General features: G+C 34.4%; 2 pseudogenes; both read right to left on the reverse strand.

The window, feature by feature from the left end:
- Nucleotides 1–265: 265 nt before the first annotated feature.
- LOC143562399 (protein FAR1-RELATED SEQUENCE 5-like) lies at nt 266–2,718 on the reverse strand (annotated as a pseudogene).
- A 10,946-nt stretch (nt 2,719–13,664) lies between these two features.
- On the reverse strand, nt 13,665–14,406 carry LOC143562409 (chaperone protein dnaJ 20, chloroplastic pseudogene; annotated as a pseudogene).
- Nucleotides 14,407–16,620: the final 2,214 nt, after the last annotated feature.

The raw sequence follows: 16,620 nt of genomic DNA on the forward strand, positions 1-16,620 counted from the left end.
GATATCTAAAACTGCGTTTATGAGTAAATCCAACGTTAAAGTAGGGCTACCGGTAACGGGGCCTTACAGGTTATGTCCTTCCTTTTTTAATAAATTTATTAAAAAAGAAAAAGTAACAAAAAAGGAAGTTGCAAAAAACAAAAAAACATAAAACGGGATTACCATTAAACAAACTTGCAAATGTCATACATGATCCTTAAATAGTAATTAGGAAAGAGCATGCTAAAAGATTATAACAAAATAAGAATCAAAACTAACATGCCTTCCTATAAAATTTATTTATTAACCCCACCATGAACTACCTAAACATTGTCACTACTTTCTGGCTCTGCCAAAGACTTTTTCTTCTTGTTCTTGGGATTTAAAGGACAATTACGAGAATCATGATGAACATACTCACCACAAGTACGACATAACCTTGCGACTTTACCTGCCTTCTCGAAAATTTTTTCCGACTCACCCATCACTCGACGAACCTTGCCACATCCTTTTGTCCGAACAGCATCCGGATTCTCAATAAAATTATCACCTTCGTTGACATTCCCAATAATTTCTTCAAAAACAGATTCGTTGTCGTCTACGTCATTCGCATTTCTAAAACTTTTTTCAAAGAACAAAGACTTTAATTCTTTTATCTTCATAGCAAAAGAGTTTAGACCTTCAGAGTCAACCCTCCACATGTCAACACACTGACTTACCATCTCCAAAACCTCAAAACGTAAAACACTTTGAGGATTGGAATCCACACTAAAATGATTTGAAATTGAGAAAACATTTCTAGGTAGAACATCCCGTTTCCACCTATCACTTACATACTTCAACGGGATCTTGTCTACTTTTTTAATTCTATAAACACAAAACACATGGTGGCATAAAAAACCAATACGAGTGAATCCCATATAAGAACAAGAGGCCGAGTTGTCAGCAGGATCAAAGTTAACCTGTATGATTATAACATATGTTAACGTAGACTTCACTTATAACATATGTTAAAAAAATTATGTTAAAGTGACCAAACTTGATCATTAACGTACCAGAAAAACGTTGGTTATGTCCTTCCTTTTGTCCAAGTGAGTCACGGAATATAAAACATGAGCATCAATGGATTCAGTATGCGTAACATAACAACAATACTTCCCTTTCATTATCTCCTTTCTAACGTCATTAAAGATGGTTTGAGTGTACAACTCAAATGCATGTTTCTCTATTTCTTCACTAGTAGTACTTTTAAATGAAACAAATGAAGTCTTGTACTCATAACTTTTTTGAGAGTAACGTTGACTGTCTAGCCTAGACTCCATACACAGCATAAATTGGACAAGAGTGTTAGCGCTAGTTGAGTTGACTTTAAATGTTGCATTAGAGCTTTCACAACAAGATGTAGTCTTCATCAAACAACAAAAAGGGATCTCTCGAAAATAAGCATGAACCCAACTATCACGGATCTCAAACATATCATTCAACCACTCGTTGTCTTGTAAACCAAACTTCTCAATAAGATAGTGCCATCTGGACTCAAATGTATCAGGGGTGATAAACATATTCTAAACCAAACGATGTATTCTAGAACGAACATTAGTATTCTCAATAACATCACCAGATACCTAATGTAAAAAGAAACAAAAACATATCAAAAAACAAAACACAGATATCAACAAAAAAGTCAACGGTCAAATTTAAAAGATAATAACCTTGGCCGACAATTTCTTCATTATGTGCCACATGCAAAGCCTATGATGTGACTCAGAAAATATCTGGACTATTGCTTGCCACATAGAAGGATCCTGATCACTTAAAACTAGCTTCGGTTGTTGGCCATGACAATTAAGAAGGGATTGAAGCAACCATTTTTAAGAGTCGATAGTCTCACTACTGATCAAGCCAACTCCAAAGGTAACACATTTTTTGTGGTGATCTACGCCAGTAAAAGGAACAAATATCATTTTTTACCTGGAAAAGTAAAGTGAAAAAACACTTAAAACATATGTATTAAAGATAAAGGTACATAAGATAAGTGAGAAAACAAAACGTGAAATCAAATGACTAACCTATTAGTCTGATAGGTGGCATCAAAAGCCAAAACGTGATAAAAAGCTTTATAATTCAATATGGATATCTCATCAGCCCAAAAGATAGATCTTAACTTGCCATTTCAACTGTAAAATCAAAAAGAATTCGGGGCAACACTCATAACGATCTTTCAACCGGTCAATAACTAACGGTGAATCCCTGTTACCTATGAAAATCCTCATTCCATTATAAAAGTTCTTGAAATCAATAGGTGTACCTCTAGCGTTATGATGACCACCCTTTATTGAGACAAGTAAACGATGAGCAACAGTAGGACCAACTCTATTTATGCTCATCTGGTGGATAAATTTTTTGGTTGAGAATAAAAGCTTTCTAGATATCTTAGTTAAGTCATGGTTAAAAGTGTCTACAAGAAAATGATTGTGATCTTCTACAAACTTAGACAAAATAAAGTTACATGTTTCACGACAAAATGAAACACCTACGTGAGCCTTGCAATCAGTTACGGTAAATGTCTTCTTCCTGACATACATTGACGATTCAGACAAGGAATCAAAGGAACGTTTGCTTTGGGGGGGTACCATACTTATTACACCTCAAATACTTGTGTGTAATGACCCCTTTCCATTTCTTAGTCTGGCCTTTGCGGACCAAAAAACCAGATTCTTCAGCATACTTATAATACATAGTAACAACATCTTCCCATGATTTAAAAATAGTGCCTTCAACAGGTTTTAAATTGTTTTCAATATTTGGACGCCAAAACTTCGAACCATTAGGAGAATAATAAACATAATAGGCATCCTCTTCTTAAAGAGTTGTTGGTTCTATGGAAACAGGAAATACCACATCAGTTTGGCCTAAGGATGTTTGGTTGCTAAAGGCATTCTCTAAAAAAAAATACAAAAATCATTTAAATATAGTAGACATATGAAAAAATAATGCTTAAAAAATAAAGGATTTTAAGTTATAAAAGCATGGGAATAAAAGCATTAAAACAAATGGAACCCCCTGGAAGCCTTAAAACAAAAACATTTATAAAACAAACGGATTACAGGTCCCTGGATTAGCGTACTACAAACTAGACTTAAAACATTAATATGACTTAATGAAATACTACCTTGACTGGTGGAACTAACTAAGTGGTTCAGAAAAGTATTTGAAGTAGACTGATCAAAAGGTATGCTAAAAACTTGACTGCTTGGAGTAGTTAATGTGATATCATCATTGTAGCCGGCTAGAACATCCATCACAATAAAGAAAGAGTGGGTGAAGGAAGGTGGATAACATTAATGGTGAGTTTTAAAAGTGTGTTTATAGAAGAAAAAGTAAACATAATATAGGGGGAGAAGTATGAAAAGACAAGAAAGTACAAGAAAATATAAAAAAGATCTCCCAACTACAATAAAATAAATTAAAATAAATGGGGTGGAGTACAAAGGGGGACTTCACTCAAAGTGTTTGTTGAAATAAATAATAGGTATCATCAACCAAATTCACACCAACATCCCATTCAGATTTCAAGTAATACCTTTTACTCTACCACAACACAAAAACATACACAAAAATTGTATCCCGCCCCAAGTACACCTCCAGAGGATGTTATTGAAAACAAAAGTTTTTTTGCACTAAATCCTACTAACAATGTGGTTAACCCAGCTAACCAGCAAGTAGAAACTGGAATCGTGCAAGTTGAACCGAATGGTGGGGTTAACAATCAGCCACAAATACACGGGAACCCCATGAAGACGACCACCCTCCACCTCCTCCTACTTTTCGACCCACACAAATAGTACCTAATTGGGCGGAAGGGTACGAAACAGACCCTGGGGCGGAATACGAACCACCAATCCCCTCTCATCCACCTCCAAAACCAGAACCAGAACCAGATGGTTACGAGTCTGAACCCGACCCCTTTTACTATGTTAGTGATTTTGACGAGTCATGGGGGCTACTACAATTGGGGGAGAAAATAGGCTGTTTAATGTTTAATTATGTTGTATTTTTATTTTAGGTTTACCGTTTGTTTAGTGTAGGTTGAATGTTTTATGTACATTTGTTTAATTATGTAGAAGAATAGTTTAATGTTTAATTAAGTTTAATAATGTAACTCGACTCAAAGTTTGGTCTGTTTTATTATTTGGTAACCTGGTTTTACATTAAACCACAATTACCAAATAAATAAATCTCCAAAAATAGATACAATCTACCATAACGAGAAAAAACATAAAACAATTTACAAAAAGGTCATATGTTAATAAGCGTGCTAAAACATATGTTAACACGTAGAAGACATATGTTATCATTTGAAGGACAAGTCAAAACATAATAAAAACATACGTTATCAAGTTATCATAATATAAATGTCATACAACCATACTAGCAAAATGTGACAACAGATAGGGGGATACAGCAAAATAAAAATAAAAACAACAAAGAACTACAAACGAGCACCAGATTAAAACTACAAACTACAAAACACTAAAACAAACAAGCATTCCTCACCCATAAAATCTTTATATCAGGAGTGTAATGACCAAAAAGGTTATAAGGTACTAGGACTGACTAAAGCACACTGCCAGAATAAGCATTCCTCACCACCCATCAAACTTGAATAAGAGTGATAATCATCACATAAAAAACAAAAACAAATTTCTTGGGGATCAGGAATTGGAGAACCAGATATAGCCGAAGTTGTAACTTCATCAGAAACTTGATAAACATCCAGATGGTTGACTGCGGTGACCGGATTAACTTGACGAACAACTGGAGCAACGTCAACAGCTACAGGTACGCCAGGTGTTGGATTAACTTGATGAACAACTGAAACAACGTCAACAGCTACAGGTACGCCAGGTGTTGGATTCACTTGATGAACAACAGGAAAAACATCAACGCACACGAGGGGGTCAACACTAGAATGATGAATATCTAAAGAATCGAATGTTGTTAGTTGATGTTGTTTCTTTGAAGGAGAAAAGACTGAAAAATCTAAGAATCTATTCGCTTTGGGAGACATACTTGAAAACCGGTAACCTGTAAGGAATCAAATTGAAATTTTCTGAGAAGTTAAGATATATGAAAGGAACTAAAATGGGTGATTAGACAAGATGAAACTATTAAAGCACGGAACACAAAAAGACTAAAATACCTTTCTACTTAAAAAACAATTAAACCTATCCAGTGACACATAGCAACACCACAACCACTTATTTGAGTTTCCAGGGTTTTCTTAACTGGAATAGGTTTTCTTCTTATACTTTTCCTATATATATATATATATATATATATAGCAAGGTTAAAATAAGAAGTAAAACTATCCAAGAAGTGTAAGAATTGGTTTTTACCCTTAAAAAAGTAAAACACACCGAACTAACAAAATAAAACGCACCGAACAATAAACACACTAACAATATCCACCATCAGATAATCACATCCAACGCCCGATATTACTTCTCACACTTCTTACAATTAACTCACTTCTTATTCTAACCTCACCCTATATATATATATATATATATATATATATATATATATATAGGGTGAGGTTAGAATAAGAAGTGAGTTAATTGTAAGAAGTGTGAGAAGTAATATCGGGCGTTGGATGTGATTATCTGATGGTGGATATTGTTAGTGTGTTTATTGTTCGGTGCGTTTTATTTTGTTAGTTCGGTGTGTTTTACTTTTTTAAGGGTAAAAACCAATTCTTACACTTCTTGGATAGTTTTACTTCTTATTTTAACCTTGCTATATATATATATATATATATTATAGATTAAGATAGATATTTTATTTATAGAAATGAAAAATAAGACAGTAATGTACAAATGTACAATGATCTCCTACAAGCTAAAACCACTACCACTTAAACCCACATTTGTAAACAAACCCCATGGATTCTTCAGACACGCCGGCGATTCCGCCACCGACGCCGGCTTTCTCTCACCGACTTCCGTTTCACCACCACCACCTCCAACCGTCACCGCACTGCCCTCAGCATGACGGTTACCTTCTGCCTCCAAACACTCATCTACAGTTATCCTCTAATTGCCCACTCCACGGTCACTTATTACCTCCCTGCCAACTCCACACCTCAAATTTTAACCCCAACAATCAACGTTTTCCCATTATCTCCAATTGTTCTTCCACTCCAAACCCTAATTATAACTCCGTACCACCCGAAGCAGAAATTGATGCAAATAGAAATATAGAAGATGATGATGATGATGAGTTTATGTTTGTTTTAACTGATGAGTGGAAGGAGTTCTTTGCAAAATCTGAAGCTAAACGAAGATTAGGTGATTTTTATTTCTCATTCATGGTCCTGTTGTTATTATTATTATTAGTTTATTACTATACAAGTGAAATTAACTTCAACTGTTTTGCTTTTGCAGCAAAGAAGCAAGCAAAAAAGAAGGGTAAAGGGTAAAGGTTAGGAGATATCAGATCTTGCTGCAGCTGCAATCATCAAATTTTGTAATGGCTTAAATATAAAAGGTTATTCATTTTGAACCTGTCTTCCACTCTTCCTGTAAATTTTGATCTTGTTATTTGCTATGTTTGTTAAATCTCATGTTGTTTGAGAAGTATAACTTACAAGTGTAAAATCAGTAGAAATACATCTAGTAACACCTTCCTGTCCACTAGAGAGATACAATCATAAGGAATATCCGAACCCGAAAAATAAATTAATTACTCGCAAGTAATCGTCATGTTGTTTTAAGTTAGAGGTGCAACTTAATGGGTCGGGTAATGGAATTTTGCCCATTTTTAAAATTTCTGTAACAATAAACTAGGATGAATGCAATAAACTATCTTATGGTAATGATATTCTAATCCCTTTCTTAAAAAGTGATCTACGAGGTTGTATGTGTTAAAAACACCTTTTGAGCAACTTTTGACCCTGGTATTAGATGTTTGTATTTGATCTGTTAACATAAGACATAACATGTTTATAAGTAAACGAGCTGAAATTTCGTGACCTATCTTGTCATGAGGTGTTGCAACTTTTGATCTTGGCTAGATGTTTGTATTTGATACGTTAAAATAAAACGTAAACCATTTATAAGCAAATAAGATGAAATTACATAACCTATTGCAGTTTTTATGAGACGTGGTGCATGTATAAGAAAATAGATGTAGTAATCGTTGATTATAATTTGTGACTCGTGTATAGCAACACGACCACATTTTAAACAATGGGTGTTCCTCGAGACCTTGATCTGGTGGATTAATCATCTTTGCATTCTGATTTCTTGATCATGTTCTATCACTTCCAGCAACAGCAGGGTCACTATCATTTGCTGCATATTTAACTAATTTCAAGGTAACAGTCCTTTTCTTGGATTAGAGGCTGGTGTCACTTGGATTTTAAATGTTGGGTGGAATTTGTAGAGTGAAACATCATAGTTTTCTTTTCCTGATCTAGCATTGATCTAGAATATGACTCCACACAATTAAAATGTCTTATTTGGGCTTCTTGTATACTTTAGAGTCATGCGGAAGTGTACTCGTGCTTTAACATGTTCTTTTTATTTTACATAACTATTCTTTAACATAATTTGTATCAAGATTTAAGTTACATCAGTATATCATATGCCAGATTCATTGTAACAAAGTGAAAACAGATCATAAAAGGACAACATGCAACGCAATCAATACCTTTGTTGGTTCTTATAGGTATATGATTTGGCGCTCTGGTTTACATGCTAAGGACAAAAACACAACCATGATTGTACGTTACGTAGGAGCTACATTTCTTAGACGCGCCACAAAACTGTAGAGGTGGCAAGATGATCTAGTTAGGTAGCATATATATTAAACAAGTCATCTTGTGATGGTAAGGGTACATGTTGGGCTAGGTTAACACAAAAAAAATTTGATCAAACGTTATTTTTTATAACTAGCGTGTTAAATATGATTTACAAAGTTATATGATGTGCTGAATATTTAAAAAATTAATATTGAATTAGTTAATTTAGAAGCTTTTATGCATTTGAAATATGGTGACTTTTGACTTATTTAACCATTTAGCCATTCCTTTAAGCTAATTTTGTTTCCTAATCATTTGGCTCGTTAGAGATAAAGCATAGCTCAAGCTGAATAGGTCGATAACGCCACCTTTATAATGAGTTCAGGCGTTGCTTATCTTCTCATTAGCAAGTACCAGCAAATAAGATAAGTGCTATAAACAACATATATGCAATCATGAGGTTAAAATACTATGATCCTTGAAAAATAAAAGCTCTACAACAAACTAACATATGTGATATGTTCTTCCATTATTTGGTCTCATAACTGAAACTTAACTAGTAAAGAAACAACATTTTGTTTTGAAAATCAGAATTTCATTATTCCAAATTTGGAGTGAAATATCAAATGTCACCACATCCTTTCCTAAAAATAAAGCCGACAAGAAACACTGATATCGGTTAGAAATTTATATGCCGTAACAGACGGGTCTTATAAGGGGCTAAGGGCGAGCCTCGGTCCATTCAACTTTTTCGCTTAGTAGGGTAAGTTTTTTCAAAAAGTCAGGCTCCATTCAACTTTTTCGCTTAGTAGGGTAAGTTTTTCCAAAAAGTCAAAAAGAAAAATTATATGAATTAAGTCTGGCTAATCCATATTAATTTTGTCCGGCACATCCATATTATTAGTGTCCGGCCCACACTGGTTCTTTTTTTATCAATAAATTTCTTAAAGCCGAAGAACAGTAAATCGTTTACCTAATAAACGTAAAGAAAGCCCACAAAAACCTAATTTTCTTTAAAAACAAAAAAGCCCAAGCCCAAATGATATTTAAACAAAAAATAAAACTAACAATAAGTCCACACTCTCAACCCTCATCAAAAAATCTAAGCAGAAGAGCTTTTGTCAGAGCGCTAAGGTGTGAAAATTGAAATTGAACAGAAGTAGAGGCAGGTCGTTCGAAGAAGACTCAGACTACTAGACCAGTGTCGAGCAGGGGATGAGATTTTTTTTCTTAAATACACGTACCCGTACGTGTCTATTGGGTACGGGTATGGGTACCCAAATTTATTGATTATAGGTACGGGTACATGTACGGGTACTGGTACCTGTTTAGAATATGTAGTAGATTTTATTAGGTTTCCAACACTCATGACTTAACTTTCAAGCGGGATTTTCAAAACGTAATATATATTAGTTGAATAAGTTCATTCTTAATCTATATGTGTATATTCATATATTGTGTATCCATATTTTTTATTTCATATGTGTAATTGTGTATATCATTAAATAATATATACTAACTTTCTCTCTTGTTTTTCTGTAGAAATTGAGGAAACAATAAACAACAAAAAGGAAAAGATAAAATAGAAAGATGACTAGCAAAGATTAAACCAATGTTGACTTTCTTTGCATAAGTTATTTTTTGTTTTAAACATTTTGATAAAAAATTTTTTTTTTGATACTTTGCATGTTTTGGTTTTCAGTACTTACTTTTGAATGGATTTTATATTATGATTGATTTGTTTCATTTTTAGATTTTTTTTGTTATGTTTTGGTTGTGGTATTACGCTTTTGGTTGTGGTATTACGGTTTTTGTATTATAGATAATTGATTGTCGTTACTGTACCGTTACCTATACCTGGTTTAGTCAAGATTTTTTTTTTAAAAAGAACAAAGGGGTACCAAAGCGAGTACCGTACCCAATGTACATGTACCCATACCCGTACCCGCACCTTATAATTCGGGTACGAGTATGGGTACCGAGATTTACTGATTTCAGGTACGGGTATTTCGGGTACAGGTACGGGTACGGTCGTAATCTCATCCCTAGTGTCGAGTCATGAGTGCTCACGAATCACAATTCAGACATTAAGCAAGCAACAGGTTTGATTTTTTTTTTTCGATTTGGTATGTTAGGGTTTGGAATTATTAGAAATTGGTTCTTAATTTTGGTCTCATTTGATGAACTAGGAATATGTGAGTTTTAATTATGTGAAATCGGTGTATGAATATGAATTTGATGTGTTGTAATTTCAGATTAAAACTAAAAAGCTGTGGGTTATTACTTTATTTTTTTTAATTCATGGTGTTAAATGTGTGAAATTTATAAGTTTGCTGTGGTGATATGTGTTAGGTTAATTATCATGGGAAACTAGTGATTTATATTGAATGTGAACATGCTGAAATTTTGATTCAACATCCGTAATTAATGAGTTTAAAGATCTTAAAGGTCGTCACGCTAAGTTGTGATTCTTTTTCATGTACTCATTTTTCCCCTCACATATTCTCTTTGTTTGTTTTAAAAAAATTGTTTCTTATGTGTAAGAACGGCAAGTTGAATTACTGAATCAGCGCTTTAGTTGAATGATTGAATATATAGTTTTTATTGTTTGATCCAACCAGAACCGAATTGCCGACCCAAAACTTAAAAGTAGGAAAATAATTTTGTGTCTCGTGACTTTTGGCCCATCCATAATATATGAATTTTGGGTTTCTCGACGAGACGAATATAAAAATGGAATAATCTTGATACCCCCCCCCCATTCTTTCTGATTATACACACTTCGATTATTACCCGAATTATTAACGACACCATTTTGATGTAGATGTCGTGCTCTAATCAAATACAAATATTTATATAGCTTACTATCTATAAATAGTACGGGTAAATAAAGGTCGTCTCCACATGGAATCAATGGAAATTGCAAGTTACGGTTATGTTTCACTAATTAATTAGACTAAGGGGACAAACGATGTCAATCGGTTTTAAAAAAAGCTGGTTGTAAAACAATTTGAAAAAACAGTGACAACACTTCAGGTAATGCAATGAATTGACTGACCAAACTTATACCATTTGGGGAATCACATAGACGTAATTCGTTTATTAGAATAGGAAAATAATTTCTAGACACATTAGTTTGGTTATGATAATTCACAAAACCTAATTCGACGGACTGACGCAATTGAACGTGGTCTACGTAATTATAAGCTCGTTAATATAAAACTTAGCATCTATCAATGATTAATGGTAAATGGTTCAATGACGATAAGAACTTAATCATAAATGTTGATGAAAACACACCACATAATTGATGATAAATGTAAATCCTAGAAAAACAATTATTTAACCGATTCAAACCAACATAAAGGTTCAATCAACCAAAAGATTAATCAACACTAAATCTCAATACCAGTAACAATCATATAATATTCAGTTCATATGCAAACCCTACATCTGAAGTGGTCACGAGTGGTTTAGCCTTGCATATGCATCATGATTAGCTCACTTTTTGGTTGGAATCTTGAATACATTGATGAATTTATGATTGAGAGGTGTTACGATGGTGGAGGATGACCCCAAAATCGTCCAAGACGGCTAGGGTATGAAGATGTCTTGAATTAGAGTTTATCCGGGCTTAAATATGGAAGAAAAAACCCAATCCGACATTGTGCGTCGGCTTCATCGTAAGCTTCGGTGAAGTTGACATCAATATTCTTCCGTTTTCATATTCGTCTCGTCGAGAAACCCAAAATTCATATACTATGAGTCCCGTAACTTATTTTCTAGCCCCAGATTTTCCTGTTTTACTTTTAAACGCATACGGATCACTTCCGAACTCTCCTAAACTTCAAAACATGCATGTAAAAGCCTCTGATTAGTATATTTAAGCTCCGAGCACCTAAAATCATAAAATCAATCAAAGTAATCGTGTTTGATAAATATAAACGACTAAAACACACAATATTAAACACCAAAAGCACATTATTTCATCCACACGTCAATAACTAGAAAGTATATCAAGAACTATTTAACATTACTTATTTTATTTAAATAGTTAGTTGCGATAATACTGTCTCTCTCTTTATTTTGAGATCTGGGACCATTTCTTTCTTTTGTTCGCTTCAAGAACTAAATGACAAATGTATGTTATTTGATTTAGTGTAAAAATTATAAGAGAGACATGTGTTAAGTTTTTTTTTAAACGATGACTTTAACTAAAACGCGACGCAACTTGAAGCCGGTAGAGGCCAAAGGCAACAAAACAAACATTAGAAGTTAAAATTATACCAATTTATCCAAGACAAAGACTTCAATAAAGATATATCTTTTATCCAATAGTACCCCCAAAGACTTTATGTTCTCTGTCACCTCGCGGGGCAAACCTTGTTGAAAAAGATGGCGTTGTTTGTCGCCTTCCAAATGAACCAGCAAGCCAACGTTGTTATCATGTGCAAAACCTTTTGTTTTTTCTGGCAAAGTCGAGCCGATAAGCGTAACGTAAGAAGGTCACGAATAGAAGCATAAATTTTAGTCTCGTGTTAATTATATGTACAAAAGAGAATTATAACTTTGTATTAAATATATCCATGATTGTCGCAACATGGCAAGTTTTCATTTATTTAATTTTTGGTCTATAGATAAAGTGGATAAGAATGTGAAAGCAACAAACATCAGGAAAGAAAAGTTGAAGTTTAGGTTGTGTTTACTTCTGTTTCCAAATAGAAACATCCAAACCCAAGTCTTTGTTTACATTTGATTTTAAATAAATAACATAGAAACGGCTTAAATTAAAACTCTAAAGCAATCAAAAACTATAAATTAATTGAAACTTATACGAATTACTTTTTGCTATAAAGCAAAAAAAAAAAATAAAAATGAAAGTGATGTATCCCAACCATCATTTAATTACGATCTAAATGTTAGAAAGCTGTTTGTTTATTCTTAAATATCTAATAAACTTTGCTTGAACGTTACTCTCTGATTACATAATATCTAACAAGATGCATCTATAAAACAAGAATTTGTTTTGTTGTGTGTGCGCAAGAAGAGACGTTAAGAAAATATATTAAATTAGAAATTTATCAATACTGAAACTGAAACTGTGTGCGAATTACTATCAAGCTTACCTTAGGGTACTGCCAAAGGTCCTAGACCATCCCACCTACTTAACCCCGATTATAACCATTGACTTTACTAATAAATGGACGTTTTTTTGGCAATCGATTCCAGTCGTTCGTCCCGCGCAGCACCTACCACTACCCACCACCATCGTCACTAGGGCTGTCATAACATGTCGGATACGACAAGATAAGACACGACACGATAAGGCACTATGACCTGCTGTACTAAACAAACACGACACGATAACTAATCGTGTCATTTTTTTGAAACACGAACACGAACCTGTTTAGTTACAGGTTAACCTGTTAAAACATATTAAGGGACCTGTTTAAACATACAATGAATAATACATGTGTAATGAAACAAAAATTTTCAAAACAAACATAATAGTCTTAATTAATACATAACCCATAAGGCCATAACATATTGAAACAAAAACCACAATTCTTAACATACATGAAACAAAAAACCACAAATTCATAGCATACTTGATACAAAAAACCATAAAAGCAAATCATAACATCCATGAAAAATGTAATAGCGGGTCTAACGGACATAAGTGAGATGTCGTATATAAATATGTCTTTAGGTTTAGGATTTTAGGAGTGTATATTTTTTAAAATTATAAATCTACACATGTTACTAACACACGAATTTTAACATGTCTTAAACATGTCAACATGTTTAAAACACGAAACCTGTTAAGCTCAAACCCAAACATAAAGTAGGGCCGGCATTGCATATAGCAATATTGTAAACAATATGGAGTATTAACAAGAGACTGAGACAATAGCTAATTAGGCTACACATGATTCGTTCCATTGCGTCCGGATCCTGGCTGCCCACGACATCCCTCTTGTCCGATCAACTTTCGTGTTCCGCCTCTGCAGCTCTGATATTTGTCCCGTCCACGTATCCTTCCATCGTTTCTTCTCATCGGACCTCAGGTCACACCGGGTTTCTCTCTTACCCGAAAAGGCAAAGCCCTTGGCCATGCAACTATCGTACATGGATCTAGCTTCCGGGTCAGATAAAGTCTCATAGGCTTCCTGAACCTGAATAAACCTGACAGTGTACTCCTCCAGACTGTCTGGAGGAGACACGTCAGGATGGTACTTTAAGGCCATTTTTTTATACGCGTGTTTGATCTCGGAGAGTGTCCCGTTCTCAGAAATACCAAGTAGGTCGTACAAGGTTTCCTTGTCGGGTGTTGGTGTGAAAGAGCAGTGGGCCGTGGCCGCGGAGGCTTTGGTGGTTATATTAATATTACGTGGTTGGGTCGAATTATTATGAGTTATCTTAACATGGTTGGTGTTGAACTTGAATAAAGTATGAGACGGTAGAGAAGAAATGAGCGGATTATATGATGAGTTTAAGAGGGATTGGGTGGCAGAAGGTAAGGGTTTAGAGTTCATTGCTTTGGTGTGTACTGTTGAGAATATGGGATTATGGGGCATGGAGGTATGCGTTTATAGCGGAGGATAAATTTAGAGACAGCTGAGTTAACTTCTAGTTCACGCTGTAAATATTTGTGTTTGTTATATATATTAAACTTATGGAAAAAAATGAAATAACCAGTAAAAAGTCATGGAGATGGTCATTTGTTCTAGAAGTATCTTTACCCGAACATGTTCACATGAAGAGCTTTTTTGGTAATATTTCGAAATTTTTGGGTTAAATTTAACAAGTAGAAAAGATAAAGGATTAAAAATGAAAAATATTGAAATTCAAGGCCCATCACGCTACCCGATGGATCAGAAGGTGATCATCGTGTTACGCGATGAATGTGACATTCGTGACAAAACGAGGTACACCTTATTTATTACGTAGTGAGTAAACCGTTAAACGGTTATTTCGTATCGAGTAAACGATTAACTGAGTGATACTGATTATGAACCATATATATCAGGGGGTCATATACAAGTGTTATATGTATTATAACAACTAACATATTGATATAGCGCTAGTATGTGCACAACCGCTTAAACGAAAAGACTTTCGTTTAACAATACGTTGTGAACTTAAACCCGATCGTATGTATTAAAACAAGCATCTGTCAAGCCGGAAAGGACTTATAAAACAGTTATTGGGATGTTTTTAGCAACTCGTGAAAATATTTTGGATTTTTGTAACAAGTCAGTACGTTTTTCTTAATTTACAAAATTTAGTTGAAAAATACTCGTTTTTGCGTTGTTTGTTAAACACGCTGATAATAGACATTGATAGTTTAATCAACAGTCAAAACTGGTTTTCAAAGGGGAAGTGGCTTCAGACCGTGGTTCGTATTTTTACCAGTTTCAATGAAGGGGTTCCCAACCTAATTACTAACCGGTGGTTCAGTTCAGTTCCTAACTGGTTCTAATACAAAAAGGTTTAAAGTATAAATATGGTTTTATAAAAAGAGTACTGCTAAACGTACTCTCTACCCATCATTTTACTTGTTGTACACTCGTTAAACTTTAAAATTTATTTATTCTTAATAATGTTTTTAGTTTAAAATATGACCGCCTCCAAATTTTTTCATGTAATATCCACTTGTAATTATAAGTTATAACATATACAAACGTTTTAAGTCCTTTTCTTATTATTATTATTTCAAAAATAGTGATTTTCCTATTGAGGAGTATGAAATGTTTTTTTTTTTTTTTGATTTTTCTAAAACAAGATACATTTACCTTAATCCTTTAAAAACATATAACTAATAAAAACATTCGGATGTTAAAAGAATAAATGTTCTGTTGTATAATAAACGAAGTGACAACTATTATATATATATTAAAAACCAAAATTTCATGCTTTCACATATATTCTATTCATAAACATGTGGCTGTCATTTTGACGCGTCTTCAGCTTCTTACCCTCACATAGTCTCATCTGCTCTCTTTTCTAAAGGCTTTCACATATCATTTTCACTCCCATACAGAGAGACGACGGATCACCACCGTCATTCTCTTTATGATCGTTTCCTGCGTGTGTATCTCTGTAGTTCATCCTTGGTGGCGTCGTACGACAATGCTTTTGCCGGCTTCCAATTATCGGCGGTTGTGGCGTTGCCGAAGATGTGCCGGTTTCTGATTCGGAACCCTCGGTGGCGTCGCGGTTACGTGTTCGGTGGTGCGGTGCTGCTGTGGTGGCAAATGGCTTTTGTGAACTGCTTTTTCAGGTTTATTGCTTTGATCTGTTTATCAACAGTTTTCAAATAAATATTTGTGGATCTGATGTTGATTTTTACATTTTGTAGACAAGCAAACACCTTTTATTATCTTTCGTGTCACCTGAAGTAAGTTTTTTTCCGAAATTTGTTGAATTTGCAGCTGTAAATTAGGTTAGGGTTTTTGTGGATCACTGTTGGAATTTTGGGATTTAGAGGTTAATTGGATTGTTGTTTGGTAAATTATGTTATTCTGAAAACGCAGGTTTTGATTCCGAACCTTTTGTGATGGTGAAGTCGTTGTGGCATTTGGCTTTTGTCGGTTTGGTTATCGACTGTGGTGGTGGCCCTCGGCTGTTGTGGTCGCCGATTGTGACATACCATTGAGTGGGTTTTAATTGTGACTCGGTGTTACTGTCGGCTTTGTTGTTACCGGCTATGATGCTCATGGATGTGACCCTACGATGATGATCGTCTATCGTTGTCGGGTTCCGATACGTCGCTTCAAAGGCGGCGTTGAGGATGGTATGTTTTGTATGTTTAACGCTATGATGATAGTTCATTA

This window comes from Bidens hawaiensis, unplaced genomic scaffold (assembly GCF_021521415.1).
Source record: "Bidens hawaiensis isolate Kalapana, Puna unplaced genomic scaffold, B.hawaiensis_p1.1 tig00001179_1, whole genome shotgun sequence".
NCBI lineage: Eukaryota > Viridiplantae > Streptophyta > Magnoliopsida > Asterales > Asteraceae > Bidens > Bidens hawaiensis.